This window comes from Podarcis cretensis (assembly GCF_951804945.1).
Source record: "Podarcis cretensis genome assembly, chromosome: 6".
NCBI lineage: Eukaryota > Metazoa > Chordata > Lepidosauria > Squamata > Lacertidae > Podarcis > Podarcis cretensis.
Genome location: NC_137175.1, coordinates 73,763,362 through 73,779,980, shown reverse-complemented (window position 1 = coordinate 73,779,980; position 16,619 = coordinate 73,763,362). Strand labels below are relative to the sequence as shown.

General features: G+C 46.4%; 2 protein-coding genes across 6 annotated transcripts in view; one reads left to right on the top strand and one right to left on the bottom strand.

The window, feature by feature from the left end:
* KYAT3 (kynurenine aminotransferase 3) overlaps positions 1-16,619 on the top strand; it is a 339,782-nt gene that overhangs the window by 172,031 nt on the left and 151,132 nt on the right. The gene's annotated exons all lie outside the window — the stretch shown is intronic.
* LRRC8D (leucine rich repeat containing 8 VRAC subunit D) overlaps positions 1-16,619 on the bottom strand; it is a 74,840-nt gene that overhangs the window by 34,418 nt on the left and 23,803 nt on the right. The window contains exon 1 of one of the 5 annotated variants that reach the window (XM_079981298.1): positions 8,867-9,008. The exons of 1 other annotated variant lie outside the window; for it this stretch is intronic. The gene's annotated coding sequence lies outside the window, so the exon portion shown is untranslated. Of the gene's footprint in view, positions 1-7,717; positions 8,155-8,866; positions 9,009-16,619 lie in introns of those variants that run through there. 3 more of the 5 variants (XM_079981299.1, XM_079981296.1, XM_079981295.1) reach the window with 3 other exon arrangements.

Below are 16,619 nucleotides of genomic sequence, written 5' to 3'. Positions count from 1 at the left end.
TGCATTTTGCACCTGGCTTTCGACCACCTGTGACCAAGTGAAGATGTCTGGGCCCCAGGATAGCGCCTGAAGTCTCCACCATCTGGAGGTGCATGCCTAGAGATCATTGGATAGGGACTGTTTTCACACAGTAATCCCCCATTCTGTAGAATTCTATCCATTCTATTTTATCTGCACAATAGGAGTGACTTTCTGGAACCAAATTTCTTTTTCTCTACAGCTTGTGCAGGAGCAGTCACCATGAAGAAAAACAGGTCGGAATAGGCCAATATATAAGTGGACTGTCCCTGGATCAAGCGACTTTTCTTCTTTAAGTCCTCAAAGCTCTTAACCTAGCTCAAGGTTGTCCTCTGAAGCAGCCAGATGTTTAACTGAGAATCAATCGCAGTCAGCCCATCCTTTGAAAAACAAGAGCCATCTTGCCCCAAAGTGGCAACCAAGGACATTCTGTTCTGGCGACTGTAACCTTGGTTTTATTTAACTATTTGGCACCTAGCTTATTTATCTGAGTTGCTAACACTACATGAGAGAAGGAAGGGAGAGTTCTTGGTGGAAGTTTTATTTCCTACCCATGATCATGAGATTACAGACTTGAGATTCCCACTAGGTCATGTAACCTGGACCAGAGCCAGCACGCTTTACCCTAATATACTTACTGCGTAATCCTCTAAATGCTTACTCAGAAGAAAATCCCACGGTGTACAAATGGTGCATGTTCCCTAGAATAAGCATGTTAGCATGGCAGCCTTAATTTGTGGGACAGGGATGGGAACTTCCCTTGCATAATCAGAAGCCATTTATTTTCTCGTAGCTTTAGCAAATGAAAGCCTGTCTCGGTGATAAGCTATTCAAAGCAAAGCCCGCTGCCAAGGTTGCTTCCAGGGATGGGGTCAGGAGAAAATGCTGCAAATCAACAAGGCCTCCGAGATTTAAGGTCAGACTCAAAGAAGAACCTTGTTGCTGAACTCATTCTCACCTCTCTTCCTTTATATTCCTTTTCCAAGCCACACAAAAGACCACAGCGGTAGATTTTGCTAGCTGCATCATCTGCGATCACACTCGCACATGGTTTAGGTACATGAAATAACACAGACAATCAATATTTTTTTAAAAAATAAGATAAAATTGCAGGACACAACTTACATAAACAACCGGACAGACAGGATAGCCAGAGTGGCAAATAATCAAGATGCCTCTGTCACAGTCATTAAAACTTGCGTAACTGACCCAACAATACGTTTTTCTCCAAGCTTCGCATCACATCTTATGAAACTTCCTGTCATTTTCAAAAGGGTGGGAAGAGAAAATTTGACAACGAAAAGGGTAATCTGCTAGTTGTTTGTTGGTTCCAATTGCTCCAATTGTCCCAATAGGATGATCCGGACAAAGAAAAGAAATACATAGGGTTTGGGATTTTAAAACTACTTTTAAATTTAAGACTCTCAAGATGTGATCATTTTCTTGTAACAGTGCATCACAGAATATATGCTTGCAGGACCTGTAAAACCTGTGTGTGTGTGTGTGTGTGTGTGTGTGTGTGTGTGTGTGTGAGAGAGAGAGAGAGAGAGAGAGAGAGAGAGAGAGAAAGTTAGTTAGTTAGTTAGTTAGTTATTTGCCTGGATTTTATAATGGTAGAAGACTCAAAAGGAATGTTCAGGGAAACAGGTAATTGAAGCTAGGATTACTGAGATTCTAAAACCCTGCACAATTTAAAATTACAAAAACAAGAGCTTAGGTATTCTGAAATACTACCATCGTAACTATTAACAGCAGGCTATCTGACCTTCATTTTGAGAAATACAAAACAGAACAGTTTCACTGCTACCTGTTGTAGCTTCTGCTTTGTTTTGACAGTTTTCTGTATATGATCTCTCTCTCTCTCTTTCTGCCTGTCTCGCACAAGTTCAAATCCAGCAAGTCTTTATACCATGGGCAGAAATAGGCAACGAGCTTTCTGTATGAACCGCAGTTCATTCACACATGCATACGCATACACACACACACACAGTGCAGAGAAAGTCACACAGGTCAATTGTCCTGATTATTTTTTAAAATAAATAAATAAAAAAACCACCACTTTTCCTAACTTCAAAACAAGCTAAAAAAAGGTAAAGGTAAAGGACCCCTGACAGTTAAGTCCAGTCGCAGACGACTCTGGGGTTGCGGTGCTCATCTCGTTTTACTGGCAAAGGGAGCCGGCGTACAGCTTCCAGGTCATGTGGCCAGCATGACTAAGCCGCTTCTGGCGAACCAGAGCAGCACACGGAAATGCCGTTTACCTTCCCGCCGGAGTGGTACCTATTTATCTACTTGCACATTTTTCGGTGTGCTTTCAAACTGCTAGGTTGACAGGAGCTGGGACTGAGCAACGGGAGCTCACCTCGTCACGGAGATTCGAACCGACCTTCTGATCGGCAAGCCCAAGTGGCTCAGTGGTTTAGACCACAGCGCCTTTAATGCTGACATTCCTTATCTTCAAATCAGGCTGTGCCCCTCAAAAACTAGTAAAGCCTAAGTCCCAATGCTTGTACTAGCTCCAGAAAGTTAGGCTACCCACCTTTCCCATCAGTAAGACAGTTAGTTACCTAGCGACTGAAACACACCCATATGTCCTGCTAGGATCAAATTCTGCCCTCCGCTGAGCACCTTTATAGTATACTTATACCCATACACTTCCAGCTGCAGTTCACAGAAGAGGCAAGAAGCCAAGACAACATTGCTGTTCCCCCCCACTTAGCCTTATTGCTTTTCTCCCACCAGAAGTGCCCATTGGAAGTACCAGTCATTAGGCATCCCAATTCAGAAGCCACAATTTAACTCTACAACTACATTTCCTTTCGGAATAGCTTCGGAAGTCACTGAAGAAGCACACCAGACAATGGAGCACAACAAGACCCATTTCCGCACAGCGTTTGAAATTAGCAGGGCGCCAGGCGCATTTTTGTGCCTAAGGATTCTCCGTTGACGAGCACCTCCCAAAGTCTGGGTGCCATTTTTTTGCACCTGGCTGACACTCAAGGATTACTGAAATATACAGTAGTACCTCGGGTTAAGCACTTAATTCGTTCTGGAGGTCCGTTCTTAACCTGAAACTGTTCTTAACCTGAAGAATCACTTTAGCTAATGGGGCTCCTGCTGCCACCTTGCCGCCGGAGCCCGATTTCTGTTCTTATCCTGAAGCAAAGTTCTTAACCTGAAGCACTATTTCTGGGTTAGCGGTGTGTGTAACCTGAAGTGTATGAAACCTGAGGTACCACTGTATGTGCTTTGAAACCTCAGGGTATATGTTAAGGATAGACAATATATTAAGGAGTTTTAACAACAGAGAGTAGAGTATTTTGAAAACTGAAGTGTGGTACCAATATTTTTATTGTCAACACCAAATTAAACATGTATTCTGATAAAGACGTGATATTAACAGTGTCACTTACATGAATTGCGTATTAGTTCATGCTTATCGAAATAATAAATAAAAAGTGTTGCCGACCCCCACAAATGGCGACTAGATATTCTGTTTGGGTGCCAACCCAGGTCCCAGGAGCCATTTGGCTCCTAGCTTTTCTAGCCCAGTTTCTAACACTGCTTCCACATTGAACCAAGGGTGCTGCTTGCTCAACAGGGAAGTTGTGCTGGCTGTACACACAGATACAACCTGAGCAGGTTCATTTACACAAAGGTTTCCCTTCGAGTGTTTATAAGCAGCAGAAGGCAGAGACATTTGAGAGGACTGTGCTCGTACAGTAACGTCCCAAGCCATTCTCAGAAACAACCAGCTCGCCTGCCTAGGTGCAACTTACAAAACAACAACAACGGTTTGCTTCCATCAGGGGAACTCCCAACCAGCCTCCCTGCCCTATGTGCAAAAAGGCAGCAAAGGTACAAATTACTAGCTACATTCCAGAATATCGCCTTGTTATCTCCAAGCTCAAAACAGTTCTTATGGGACGGAGCTTATCCTGCAAAACACACAATAGCTGAAGAAGTAAAGATAAATAAACGCTGCATAATTGATCTCCAGAGCTTCCAATGAAACAGCAAAGTTCACTGCAGGTTCTGTGAACAAAAAGGCAGCGTTTTTCAAAACCTGGAAATCTGGAGAAAACGAAAGAAGCCTCAGAGGTGGAACACTAGAATGCGGCTCAGCAGCTACCCTCCCCCTAAGATCAACTTTTCTGCCTCTTAAATCTACTCCCTCTTTACCTACCTTCAGCTGTAAAAAAAGGAAATGAAATGGACCACTGTTCTTCATTTTTCTCCAGCTGCCTTTTAAAATGTGGGATTATAGAGATGAGAATGCTCAAAGCTTTAAACCTGGTTTTGTTTAGGATTATCGTAGCTCTCCCTACTCCCAAAGGGTCTTGTTAAAAGGCCAAGCCAGGGGAAGAAGATTGTAATAATGATGGTGATTAATCTGGAATCCTCAAACCATCCAATTTATTAATTTTTTTTTTTGGGGGGGGAGGAATTTCTAACCTGTCCTACTCCCAACGGGCTAGAATAGCTAGCACCACTTAAAATAGCATATCTATTCAATATACTTCTCCACTGGGAGGGAGAGCAGAGACATAGATGATTTTGTTGTGTTATATTTATATCCTGCTTTTTGGCCCAAAGGTCTGCAAAGTGGTGATTGGCAGGACCAAGGCAGAAAACACTAAGATGATGGGGGAAAGGAGAAATGAAAGTTTAGAAATTAGAGGGAGGAGCTGCTTTAACAATGCAGAAACAACAGAAACCACGAAAGCTCTCTTCGCAAAGGTGCAGGCTCCAGGCAGGAGTTAAAAACAAGGAGCAGCACTCCTCTCAAGACAAGGTATTGACTTTTTTGGGGGTCAGCCTGCTGGTTCAGAGCAGCAGTTCTTGCCTGAATGAGTTTGGTCCTCAAGGAAAGTCCTGGCAGGCCAGCAGTGTTCGAAACTCCCATTGTTCCAGGCGCTTTTTGCGACAGGGAATTCCATCAGCGCGAGCCGTTTCTGAGGTCTGGGCGCAGTACTGCGCCTATGATTTCCAATTAAAACTGCAGAGTGGAAGGAATGGGAGACCTTTTTCTGCCTCCCCACTTCCAGCTACTCTCTGAAGACTGGAGAAGAGACCCTCTTAAGAATATTAGGGGGGTGGGCAGGGGAAGGACTGGACTCTGTGAAAATGAACATAATATTTTAGCTGCAGTTCATTCATTTTCAGCTTTGTATTCTTGCTATTAAAAAGTGTTCCTAGAAACTCCGTTGTTGCGCCCACAACCTTGGTTTAAGGTGCCATTTAGCTCCTAGATTTCAAATCTCAGTTTCTAACACTGCAGGTCAGATACAGTAATTGGAGTCTTTCATTTCCTATAGAAAATAGCTAAAGATAGAATAATAAGGTAAAGGGACCCCTGACCATTAGGTCCAGTCGTGACCGACTCTGGGGTTGCGGCGCTCATCTCGCTTTACTGGCCAAGGGAGCCGGCTTCCGGGTCATGTGGCCAGCATGACTAAGCCGCTTCTGGCGAACCAGAGCAGCGCACGGAAACGCCGTTTACCTTCCCGCCAGAGCGTTACCTATTTATCTACTTGCACTTTGACATGCTTTTGAACTGCTAGGTTGGCAGAAGCAGGGACCGAGCAACAGGAGCTCACCCCGTCGCGGGGATTCGAACCGCCGACCTTCTGATCGGCAAGTCCTGGGCTCTGTGGTTTAACCCACAGCACCATCCGCGTCCCCAAAGGTAGAATAACTATAGTTTAAAAGCCACTCACAAGTAGACTGGGCATGTTTATTATCTTCACTGACATGTGAGCAATCGCGCCACCAAAAGAGGTCATCCCCCGCCCCCTGACTCACTGTAAAACTCAAAACAGATTTAAGTATTCCCCCCCCCCCACGACCAAAGTAATTTCTATGTACACACCCTTAACGCTCTTGAATTACAGAGAACGGCCAGACATCTGCTTTCTTCCACCATTCCAGATGTTTAAGCAGATTTGTTGCAAACAAACAAAAAAGGAACTGGGAGTTCTTTTCCAAAAGTGTTTGGCACGCCATAGTTCCAGCCGGAACTCTAGCTTAAAGTTGCTCTTGGGGACAGGATGAAAATGGACAGACTGTGATGAACAGATTCTTTGGTGGGGGAAAAAAATCAAAGCAGCTCTTCCCAGAAAAGAATGGCAACCCTGCTATCAGTTAACTTTCTGCATGCCTGCTAGCTGTTAAAAGCAGAGGAGCCCTGATGTTAAAGAAACTGATAACTCTGCCAGATCAAGGAATGCAATCCAACTAGGCCCCACTGATTTTAAATGCAGTCCGTCAGGCTAGACTGCAACCTACAAACCTTGATTGCACAGAGGAAAACTAGAAAGCAAGTTCCACTAAATTCAATGGGATTTACTCCCAAGTAATTGGGTATAGGGTTGCACCATTCGCTATCTCTCTGCACACTCTAGTGCTGCTTGGGTAGACAATTGCTAATGATTTACTGTTAGTTAACTTCTGCAACTACCACAGCTAACATTTTACCCGCCCCCAGTGGGGAAAATGCAGTAAAATGTACGTTCACTGCCCTTAAGATTCATCTGCAATTATGGGCACCCCGATTAACTTCTGCTGAAATGACAGTTGCAAGATTTGGAGTTGGCTATAATAGTCTCCATCTCCATTCACCCTTATGTGCTACGAGACAGTCTGCACAAGGAAACTTATCCCGGACAATGTTTTAAGAGAAGAAATAAGGTGAGATTTTAAAAATGAGAAAATATAGCTGAAAGAAAAGGAAAGTTGTCACCAGGAAAGTTACTGGAAGAATAACTCAGTGGAGAGAGGCCGAATAAAGTATGACCACAATTTTATTCAGGTAAAAACCTATTTTGGTGCTAGAACATTATATAAGCAACTACCGATCCACCCAAAATAATCGTCGTCACCAAGAGTTTTTCCAGAGAAAACAGCATGAAATGTCTGTACATAACACAACCTTACATCAGTTGTTCCAAAATGCAATTGGGGATATATATATATATATATATATATATATATATATATATCTGCTCCTTGTTTGTTCTGTGTTTACTAACATCACACACTCAAAACAAAAGCTCTCTGTACAAAAACAAATTAATAGCACCAATTAACCCCTGGGTTTGGAGAAACACAGGAGACCAGACCTGGGCAAAAACATGCCCAGTGATGCTTCCCTCGATTTCTATTTCGGTGCAAAGAAAGGGGGTGGGGGCTTGTTCCGTGCCCCCCCCCAACTCAGGCCTTGCTCACCTATATCAAGCTCTGCAAGATTACAAGACAGCTTGCAAAAGTCTGCAAATGGAGGAGACCAGGCAAACTGTTGTGGCATCACTCATTGCAGCAACATCCTAGCAGGCATCAAAACACGGACCCTTGTTTACTGCAGTTAGTGGCATTATTGGCATCTTATATGGAGCTATATTCCACCTTCCGAATAGTGCTGCCCCCTCCAACCAAACTGCATTGATATATGGCATACGTGTAATAATAATAATAATAATAATAATAATAATAATAATAATAAAAATAAAAATATCAAGTGGTTTAGAATAAACGTCAGGCTGGCTTTTGTTTCTTGCAACTCTAACAGGACAGCATGCAATAGGGAGCGGGGGAAGAGAGCCCTCCCACACAGTCAAAGAACTTTGCACCGGAAAACCTCCTCCTTTGAAATGCACCATCACACACACACACCCCAAAAAAATATTAGAGAGAAACACACTCAACCTGCCGGGTTGTCTTTCCTTCTGCACCGCTTGACGGGGAAGAGGTGGCCAAGGCGATGGCAGGCCCTCGCTCCGCACCCACCCACCCCGCTTTTGAAAATAAAAATAAAAATGAAATTGATTACGATCTGGGGGGTGGCGGGAGCAAAGGGCAGCCGCGGCGCCTGCTCTCCTTATTCTCCCAAGCGGCCCTCGCAGCTCGGCGCCGGTCGCCCTCCTCCGGCCCGAGCCGGTTCGCCCCGGTGCTGCACGCGATTCCCCTCCCCGGCCGGCAGCATCGTCCTCGGGGGGCTGCGCGGGCGCGGGAACAAAGGACCGGCGGCGGCGGCGGCAGCAGCAGCAGCCGGCGCTCGCAGGCTGGAATAAGCCGGTCTCGGGGAAGCAGGCTCATTGCGAAGCCCCCATGGAGGACAACGGCGCGCCGCTCCCGAGCCGGGCTGTGCGTCGGGGGCGCGCCGATGGGCGGCGCGCGTGTGTGTGTGCGCGCGCGGCGGCGGCGCCTTTGCAAGCTCGGCCGTGGCGGCCAGGCGTGCCAACTTGGCCCCGCGATCGTGGGTGCCCATGGGGAATTTTGTGGGTGCTCGGGCATACAGGGAGTTGCCACCAATGGCAGCGGGCGCCATGCAGCGTGCACGGCCCTGGCAGCAAAAATTGGTGGGTGCCCGGCCCCTTCATGGGGAATTTTGTGGGTGCTTGGGCACCCAGGGAGCTGGCACCTAAAGCACTTATGGCAGGCTGCTTGCAAGCGCCGGAGGTGGCGGGCGAAAGGGGCAGAAGCTTGCACCGTTTGCAGGCGCCGTCGAGCAAACGGGGGCCGTCCGAGACCTGTTTTTCCCCGCTGCCCGGCCTTGGAAAAAGCTGCAGTCCAGGAGGCTTCTGGGGAGAAGCGAGGAGCGCGCCGCAAAGAAGGGGGCGAATATCGCAGCCATGGGTCACGCCGGGGCAGCCCTGCGCAACGCTTCCTGCGGAGAAACGAAAGGGGGAGAGGAGAAAAACAACAAACCAGGTTGCACTCCGGTTCTCCCTCCGTCCCCCCCCCCCCCACATCAATCTGGATCAAGGATCTGCCCCCTCCCGTCTCCCAGCACCGATCCGACGCCATACACTCAGGCCACCCCCACCCCAAGCACGCGCCCGTCACACACTTTGCGCACAGCCCTCGGAAGTTTCCCGTCGGTGGCGGCGCCGCTGCTTTGCCTCGCCGGGTCTCCAGACTCAGACTGGTTTCCCCGGGCAGGATGGGCAAGTGCACCTTGCAAGATGCGGCGAGGCGGGAACTAGCAGCCTGGGGCCCATTGCGGCGAGCGGAACTCCCTCTCCACGCCGGCTGCTGGTTTTGCAGAAGCGGCTACATAGGCACACCGCACCGGAGCGTGCATGTCTGCTTGCGTAACAGTTTCTTGAGAGGGGAGGAATCATGCCCCTTTCCAGAAGTGTGTGTGCAAAGAGTCCCCCCTCCACCAACCCTTTATAAAACCAAAGTTACGTTAGGGACGCGCCCCTTGGCTTGCAATCCAGCCAGGAGCTCCGATGGCTCTGGATTCATAACTCCGAAATTTGGAATCCCCTCCAAAACTGTGCCAAAGCAAGCAACCATGTTCCTGAGCAGATCTTGCCCGCTGGATGGTTCTGTTGCTCCAAAGCGAGTGTCATGTACACTAGATAGTGTGGGTCATGCATTCCTTCAGGACAGTGCCTGCACCCAGGGCCATGAGGTAAGGTGACTGTCTCAGATGACAGGATAGGGGGATGGGCAGCAGATCCCAATGTAGATCTTTCTCTCTTCCTATGCATCACTCACCCTTTATTCCCTGGCCAGGGCAGGAGGCACCATTTTGGGGTTCACTTCAGAGGCCAAAACTTTTTGGGTGGGCCCCGATGATTTCTTACGGAGATATTAAAATGTTTCCATTTAAATGTCAAAAGAAGCCTTCCAAGCCCATTGTGAATTTTGCAGGCCAACCACCCCTGAAATCTCCTCACCTTCTTGTAGGCCAGGTGATGGAGACCCCCATGGCTCTCTAGGGATTGCTGAGCTCAAATTCCCACGAGCTCCAACTGTGGTGGCCAATGATGATGGGAACTGGAGTCCAGCAGGGCCACTGGTCCCCTGCTCCTGCCACAGGCTCTTCGCTTTCCCTAGCGCTTACATTTGAAGGAGCCAAGGTGTGGCCTCACACCTGCCTAGGCTAAATTTGGAAACCAAGATGAGGAGGAGGGGAACTAGCAGCCTTATACAGGCTGCCTTGGTACGGCTAGCTACAGTTTAGCCTGTCCCCAGCTCCCCTGTCCGCCTATATTGCCTACGATCACAGAAGCAGCTGTCCACAGTTTAGCAGACTAATGCTTTTCACGCCTGTAGTACTGTGAGCAAGTTACGGGTATGGACAGGAAGTTCAACTGACTGGCAAGGGAACAGTGCAAGTCAATCACACTTCCTGTTTGTCAGATGTCATGAAGAGACAGAGGGTGCTTACTGGAAATATGCTGTTAAGGTGAAGGTGACTTTACACATTTTTTAGCCTCTTTCTCCACTCACAATGGGTAATACTGAAATCAACCTGTCAACCTAGCAGTTCAAAAGCACGCCAAAAAGTGCTAGTTGATAAATAGGTGGCTCCCTCGGCCTGTAAAGCGAGATGAGCGCCACAACCCCAGAGTCGTCTGTGACTGGACTTAACTCTCAGGGGTCCTTTACCTTTTAGGGTGCGACAGCACTGATATAACCTGCTGCTTTTCTTTCAGAGACCTTAACACTTTGCCCCTTTTGTAAAAACCCTGCCGCCATTTTTTCTGGTGCCACCACTGCTAGGCGGCCCAAGGAAAGGTCTTGAATTATCATGACTGGGGGGCACCCAACAGGATTGGTGCTTTCAACCCCTGTCCTGCCTTCAGATAGGGGAAAAAGGAGACACTCCCTTAGCAGATACACATTACAGTCGCGACAAGAGCAGTCGCAATTGCACCCCATAACAGTAGGGAAGTGGATATGTGTGTTTATTTAATTTTGTGCACATCACAAGGAGGTGCTACACATAGCAACAGGTCCCTACAGAATGCTTTTAATGGTGTGCCTGTAGCAACATCAAATGTGCATCTGTAAAGCACACAATGCAGATGCCACATATGAACTACATACGAACCTAACTTTTCAACAAACATCCCCAAACTTTAACTCTGCTGAAAAAGCAGAAGCAATTCTAGGTACTGTATAGAACTTTGTGATGTATCTTCCAGACTCAAAGGAAATATTTGAACCACTCTTCAAGATGCAAAGATCATTTGCATGTAAGAACTTCACATCTCTTCAGTGAAAGCTGAGTGCTTCCTCGTTTTCTGGGATATGATATCTTCATTTTTAACTCTGTTGCAATATACAATGCAAATAAGAAGGGAAATAACACAGGCAGAATTAAATGAAATTAGGAAAGTATCAAAAACAGGATTACATTCACCTGGGAGAACAATCAGACCTGATGTAACTACTGAATCAACAGAGTTGTTAATCAATGGCTGCAAACCGATAACAATTGAAACTATAAACAAATGCTTGGACACCGTAATTGCAAGTTTTCACAATGCAATAATAATATTACATCTTATCCAAACTCTCTTATATGACAAAAAGAGGTCCACTGCAAATGGTTGCAGTGGCATTTGCTGCGTATAAACCAAGTATTTCCCAGCGATTGCAACAGGTATGCTTTTGGACGTGTATACGAGAAATAAACTTAATAAGCAGCTTGTGGTGTTTAGGCTACAACACTCCTAAACCTGAAAGGCTGTAGAAGCCTTCTTGATTTACACCATCATTAAAAGAAGTACATGGCTGAAACCTGTCCTGGAGGAAACCGCGGCCAACCACGATGCTTTGAAAAGGTATTTTCACCCAGACTCAGAAAATAACGTGGTTCATTCCAAACCAAAGGGAACCCTGTTGCAGTCCAAGGGAGCTTCCAAACCCCAGCAGCAAGGAAGGGGTGTCCCTCTCACCCTCCACTCACTGGCATATCCCAAAGCCTAAAAGGGAGCAGGTGGCGCTGTGGTCTAAACCACTGAGTCTCTTGGGCTTGCCAATCAGAAGGTCAGCGGTTCGAATCCGTGCAACAGGGTGAGCTACTGTTGTTCTGTCCCAGCTCCTGCCAACCTAGCAGTTCAAAAGCACACCAGTGTGAGTAGATAAATAGGTACCGCTGTGGCAGGAAGGTAAAGGGTGTTTCTGTGCACTCTGGTTTCCGTCACGGAAGCGGTTTAGTCATGCTGGCCATGCTGACCTGGAAAAGCTGTCTGCGGACAAACACCGGCTCCCTCGGCCCAAAAAGCGAGATGAGCGCCGCACCCCTTAGTCTGAACTTGACTTAACCATCCAGGGGTCCTTTACCTTTATCCTGAAGCCTCTAAGCCAGGTGTGGGAACAGGGAGAACCCTCCCATTGCCACCACTGTAGCACAGAAAGCAAGGTAAACAGATGGGAGGGTGGAAGCTGACTTTATCCAGCTTGATCCAAGCCAAAGATCCCTCAGGGCAATAAAGTTCGCCTTGCATGTGAAGTGAGCATTGTGAAGATTTTTGTTTCCCAGGGCATTTCATTTGGCAGTGTGTTCCAACACACACACACACACACACACCAAACTATGCAAAGTGAATTTAGGGATCCATCCTTTCTTTGGTTAGTAGTGGAGCCACCGAAATGAAAAACAGATTTTACACTCAACAGTATTAACAGCATGTATGACAGGGGTCAGCAAACTTTTTCAGCAGGGGGCCAGTCCACTGTCCCTCAGACCTTGTGGGGGGCTGGACTTTATGGGTGGGGATGAACAAATTCCTATGCCCCACAAATAACTCAGAGATGCATTTTAAATAAAAGCACACATTCTACTCATGTAAAAACACCAGGCAGGCCCCACAAATAACCCAGAGATGCATTTTAAATAAAATGGCACAATCTGCTCATGTAAAAACACGCTGATTCCCGGACCGTCTGTGGGCCAGATTTAGAAGGCGATTGGGCCAGATCCGGCCCCCGGGCCTTAGTTTGCCTACCCATGGTGTACGATTTCAGGGAAACCTTTACCTTGCCAAAACTGAAAGGGAAATGTCCAGGGTAGGGGAGAGGAGATGGAGGAAGAGGGCTGAGAAGGGAGCAGGGGAAGCCCCAGAACTCAAGTGCCACTCAGTTATTCCCATCATCCTGTTCCCTTGACTCCAAACTGAGTCCCCATGACTAACAGCCTTTGTACAGATGAGCCAGCCGCTCCATGAGTAAGGATCTCATGAGCACTGACAAGGATGGAAGGAGCTCCATGTTCCTCTCCTGGCAGACCCAAATATAGCATGCCACAAAGAAAGAAGGTGGGAATCATCCCTTTCCCTCCAACCAAGTTCAGAAGGGACCAGGGCTGACTCTGTCTCAGGGGGGTCACTAAATCTAGTGCCCCAGAATAGGAGCTTTCGTTATTTTTTAAAGGTAGTCTATATGTAGTTCTAGGGGCGCAGGTGGCGCTGTGGGTTAAACCACAGAGCTTAGGACTTGCCGATCAGAAGGTTGGCGGTACGAATCCCCGCGACGGGGTGAGCTCCCGTTGCTCTGTCCCTGCTCCTGCCAACCTAGCAGTTCGAAAGCACGTCAAAGTGCAAGTAGATAAATAGGTACCGCTCCGGTGGGAAGGTAAACGGCATTTCCGTGTGCTGCTCTGGTTCGCCAGAAGCGGCTTAGTCATGCTGGCCACATGACCCGGAAACTGTATATCGGCTCCCTCGGCCAGTAAAGCAAGATGAGCGCCACAACCCCAGAGTCGGTCATGACTGGACCTAATGGTCAGGGGTCCCTTTACCTTTAATTTATATGTAGTTCTCCTAGAAATATGGTTATTATGGAACAGGTACCTCCTAAGAGATTTCTGTGAAATGCGTGTGAATGTTGTGTGACTACTATGAATATTTTTTCTGGTACTGAGGAATGTTCCCTGCTGTTTTAAGCAGCAGCAGCATCTGTGTGTGTGTGTTGTGTGTGTCCACAATTAGGACTGGCAGGACACAGATGACTTCCCAAAATTGGCATAAGATTGTTGGGGGTGGCTGCCTCGCTTATTTTGTGTCAAGCTACAATACACACACACACACCCCAGCTATTTTGTGACTGGCGCCTCCACCCTCTCAAAATTAAAAATGTGATCACTGGTCCCAAAAGGTTGGCAACCCCTGCTCTACCTCCTTCCTGGCACTGAATGTATGAAAGAAGCAAGCCTTTCATTGCACAGCAATCTCTTCTTGTATGCATCATTGCATTTATCCAGATGTAAATCCCATGTTGTAATTTATGACAATAAAGCAGGCCAGCTGCCAAAGTGGAGTTTGAATGAATGCAAAAAAGGAAAGTAGCGCTTGTTGCTTGTACAGACAAACTCAGCTGAGCAAGCTGCACACCAGCTTTGTACACATCATCATTCTAAGATTAACTCGTCTCCACATTGTTATCCTTGCTTTCCTCTGCCGCATTTGCACCTTTCTGCGCAAGCACACTAAGAAGGTACACTCAGACAATGATGGGGTTGACTCTCCCTTGAACAGTGTTAGAAATTAGCCAGGCGCATTTTGCAACTGGAGCGGGTCCAGTTGAGACCGTGTGGAGATCTCTGTATGCCAGAATGACAACTGGGTAAAGCAAAATGTAACTTGGAGAAGGATCTGAAATATTTTCCTTGCAGCTTAAATTTGTTTTATTCTGGATTGTTTTATTTAATGTTTCAATGTCTTGTAAACAGCTTTGAGATTTGGTCTTTAAAATATAAAGTGGTATATAAATGAAATAATAATAATAAACCCCACTGTAAAAAAAAAAAAGGCGCCTAGACATTCCATTGTGGTAACCATAAGTTTAAGGTGCCATTTGGCGATTAGGTTATACAATGGTACCTCGGGTTAAGAACTTAATTTGTTCTGGAAGTCCGTTCTTAAGCTGAAACTGTTCTTAACCTGAGGTACCACTTTAGCTAATGGGGCCTCCCGCTGCCGCCACACCACCACCGCACAATTTCTGTTCTCATCCTGAAGCTAAGTTATTAACCTGAGGTAATATTTCTGGGTTAGTGGAGTCTGTAACCTGAAGCGTATGTAACCTGAAGCGTATGTAACCCGAGATACCACTGTATCTCCATGGCAAGGTCTAAGCATGACCTGCTAGCTCACCTTTGGGCAAGGTAGACTACACTGTAAAGCAGTGGTGGCCAAACTCAGCCCTCCAGATGTTTTGGGACTACAACTCCCATCACCCCTAGCTAACAGAAGCAGTGGTCAGGGATGATGGGAATTGTAGTCCCAAAACACGATTTCTGTTCTCATCCTGAAGCAAAGTTCTTAACCCAAGGTACTATTTCTGGGTTAGCAGAGTCTGTAACCTGAAGCATCTGTAACCCGAGGTACCACTGTATATCTGAATTTCTAACACTGCGGTCTTGAATCAGCACAGAAAGTGTTTTGCATAAACTAATTCCCAGCCGTTTTGTGGTGAGCAGATGGGAATAGGCCAATGGTCACACTGGTACAAAATATCTAAAGGGCTGTCGCCTGGAGCAAGATTATTTTCTCCTACTCCGGAGGCTACGACCAAACCAATAGATTCAAGTTACAAGAAAGGAGATTCCGACTTAACCTAAGGAAGAACTTTGTGATGGTAAGAGCTATTCAAGAGGGGAACGGACTTCCTTGGGAGGTTGCGAGCTCTCCTTCCTTGGAGGTTTTTAAGCAGAGGTTGGATGGCCATCTGCCATGGATGCTTGAGTCAAGATTCCAGCATTGCAGGGGGTTGGACTAGATGACCCCGAGGGTTCCTTCCAGCGATACAATCCTATGACAAGTGCATCAGTTATATTTCTATGCTGAATCTCCAGCTGTCATGACAGAAGCACATGGAAGAGGTGAACCATCATTGATCTCTTAGATTGTTGCCATGAGACATCTGAAAATGCATCAAGTGTAAGTTCATTCATCAACGATAACAGTTTTCTTGCTGCCTCCTTTTCTACCTTTTCTGTTGTATCCAATGAAATGAGGATTTTCTAAGCCCTTTCATAGCTGGCAAATGATTTCACATTTGCATTCCTGGAAAATGAGGCAAGACCCACTAAAATGTTTTCACAGTAAGATATCCAGTTAGTTTGCAAGAGCTGCCACGGAGATGGACTGGAATGTGTTTTTAGACGGCAGCCCAACGTTTAGCTATACATTTGTACATCTAGAGTTTTTCTCCCCGTTTTAAGCAATCTCAACTGTCTTGATGTTTTTTTGACCACAGTTTCTTGAAGGACAAATGTGATCCAAGAAGAAAAACCATACCTTCAGTACATCTTTGTGACTGCTCTCAAGTGACTTTTCTGTTAATGTCCCTGAATGAATAACTTCCGTATCTGCAGCACAGACCACCTTAGTCCCAAGTAGGGTGGAAAAGCTGTTGTCTTGCCTGCTGTCAGCTATGTCTAAAAAATCCAATTATTGTTTGAAAGGTATTCTTACAACTTGAAAAAGACAGTTGGCGAATTGCACCAAAAAATCATGAACTTAGGGGTTATATATATATTCATGACATTTCTTTTGTCTTATTTCAGATCTTTTGATTGACAACTGTTTCACCACCTAACACCATGTCAATCTCATTCAGCTGAACACAACACAAGGGAAAGAATGGGGGGGGGGGCAAAACTGTTAGGATATATCCTAACAAAAACATGACTGACAGAGTTCCATGGCTTTGGAAGAAAACATTCATCTACAGTCACACAATTTACAATCATTGACGACGTGCCTGACTTTCCAGGAGCCTTAAAGAATGTGGATTTGTCACGTTTGTTGATCAAGCCATCAATGTAACAGAAAGCAAGCAACGGTGTGTCAGAAGAT